Raw genomic sequence first — 2,743 nt, 5'->3', positions numbered from 1 at the left:
AGGGGCTGTCACAAAGAAGAGGGGGTCACATTATTCTCCAAAACACCAGAGGGCAGGACAAGAAACAATAGTTGGAAACTGATCAAAGAGAGAAGCAACCTGAAATTAAGGAAAAACATCCTAATAGTGGGGACAATTAACCAGTGGAACAGCTTACCTTCACATATCGTGGGCACTCCATCACTGGAGGTTTTTAAGAAGAGACTGGACAGTCACTTGTCTGAAATGGTATAGGTTCTCGTGCTTGAGCAGGGAGCTGGACTAGAAGACCTCCAAGGTCCCTTCCAGCTCTATTCAATTCTATTCCCCGGGCCTAGTGCAACATTTTCAACTTATGACCACAGCTGAGCCCAGAATTCTGAGATGGAAGAACTGCAGTTGCTTTCAAAATGATGCCCACTTCCATGATGGCACCACACTGTCTCTGTATAGGAAGGCTACACGGTGAATGGGTTGATTCTCTTTCTCAAAGGTGATCTCTGGAAAAGGTAAGTGAAGCAAAGCGTGATGGGGAGGGGGGGCTAAAAGTATGGGACCCAGTTGGGCAAGAAGCAGGCCCAACACCCAGTGGGGCGGGGGGGGGGAGAAAGTAGGTGGATGCGGACAGCTGCACCATCGCTTCAGTTGGTTGTAAGGATGGGTAAGGTTGCCAAGCAGCAGAAGTTTGTTTCTATGTGGATCTGGGCACTTCGTTCAGTGCTTTTGTAATTTTAAATAGTAGTTGAACAAATGGTTATAAGTCAAGGACTGTAACCATTATATTGCACCACTCATTGATCAGAATTTTACTTGAGGCAGAAAAATGATTCTCTCCCCCTTCATTAATTTTCATTTTTTCTGGTTGGATAACGCTTTTGATGTGAAAGATAATCAGAAAGTCATTCATGTTTCTGTATAAAGTGATTTGTATTATTTGTATTTATTTGTGATCATTTTTAAACGAAGGACTTCCTTTACTGTCCTATCACAAGTCTGTGGAATCCTTTGCATCTTTCTGTAATGGCAGAGGATCCTTCCATCCCTATAGAAACAAACTGCAAAAGTCAACATCGAACAACAGGAAACGTAATGTCACAAATAAAGGACGTTTTGCATGGCTCTTTAAAGACTAACGTTTATTATTGTACCAACTATTTGTGGGCCATGATGTATTCCCCAGCTAGAGGGATAAAGTTTGGAAGAAAATCTTTTGTCTTTTACAGCTTGGTGTGCAGTCTGCATTCTGAGCATAACGGTTTGAGAATACACACTAAGCCTTTAAAGCACAACACGGAGTAATACGCACGTAGAACCATATACTAGTTAAACAAGGTTGGAATAAACCAGGGGTCTTCAAACTTGGCCCTTTTATGACTTGTGGACTTCAACTCCCAGAATTCCTCAGCCAGCGTGCCTGGCTGAGGAACTCTGGGAGTTGAAGTCCACAAGTCATAAAAGGGCCAAGTTTGAAGACCCCTGGAATAAACTCTCGGGCCCTTTAAGACATAAAGCGTCGGCCCGGTCCGGCTGGGAACTCCTGTTACGCGCCCGATCCGCTAGGAGGCGAATCCATCCCTAAACCGAGCCAGCTCGAGGTCCGCTGCCAACGCGAGGCGTTCGCTTTGACTCTTTTGGCCCCGTGCGGCGTCCGTCGTCGTCGCTGCCTGAACGGTACCCGCGAAAAGCCGAAGTTGGGCTAGAGCGCCTTCGCTCTCTCTCGGCCTTCCTTCCTTCCCAACAAAAGCCGGTTTGGGCGAGAGATTTCCGCCAGAGATTCGCGGCCGCGTAAGTGAGACGGGCTCGGCCAGGCCTGGTCCCGCTACCGGCGGAGGGGGGAGAGGGGCTCGGCAGGCCTTTCCTTTTTCCCTGTCTCGGCGGAGCGCTCCAGATCGAGACCCGCGCGGGGAAAGCAGGGCTTGGCAGCCCGACCCGGCTGGTTTCGGGGAAACGTGGAGGCACCGGGTTGATTCCCCCCGTTTCCCCTCTGCCTCCCGGGCCAGCAGCACGTGTTCCACTCCCGAGAGGAAGCTCTCGAAGGGAGACCCCGGGATTTATAACCATCCCGATTAGGGTTGTTTCATTCTAAGGAGGAACTCTGGAAGTGAGCCCGCTGGGTTTATAATAACCCCTATACGGCATTATAATATTTATTGCTTTAATCTCAAAGGGATAAAGTGAGCCCGCTGGATTTATAACAATTCCTGTTACAGGTCGAGGTAGTCCTCGACTTAAGACCACAATTGAGCCCAACATTTCAGTTGCTCCGTGAGTGAGTTTTGCCCCGTGTTACGACCTTTCTCGCCACCGTTATTAAGGGAATCACTGCAGTCGTTAAGTAAGTAACACGGCTGCTAAGTGAATCTGACTTCTCCATTGACTTTGCTTGTCAGAAGGTTGCAGAAGGGGATCCCCTGACCCCAGGATGCTGTGACTGTCATAAATATAAGTCAGTTGCTAAGCGGCTGATTTTGATCACAGGACCATGCAGTGGTTGGTTTTATGTGTGAAAATGGTCAAAAGTCACTTTTTTCAATGCCATTGTAACCCCACTAAATGAACTGTTGTAAGTCGCGGATTACCTGTACAAGGATATTATATTGTTACAGCTGTCAGAGTGTATTAGTGTTTTATCAGGAGGGAGAGTGGGGTTGCTGGATTTATAATCATTGGTGTTGTTATTATTGCGATTATTACCTCCTTCAGATTATCCGAAATGCTGGTAATGGCCTGAATGTACAACAGTGGTAAACACGGGAATCTGTAG

The sequence above is a fragment of the Protobothrops mucrosquamatus genome, unplaced genomic scaffold, assembly GCF_001527695.2.
Source record: "Protobothrops mucrosquamatus isolate PMUCROS unplaced genomic scaffold, P.Mucros_1.0 scaffold_155, whole genome shotgun sequence".
NCBI lineage: Eukaryota > Metazoa > Chordata > Lepidosauria > Squamata > Viperidae > Protobothrops > Protobothrops mucrosquamatus.
This window is presented reverse-complemented; position numbering follows the sequence as displayed.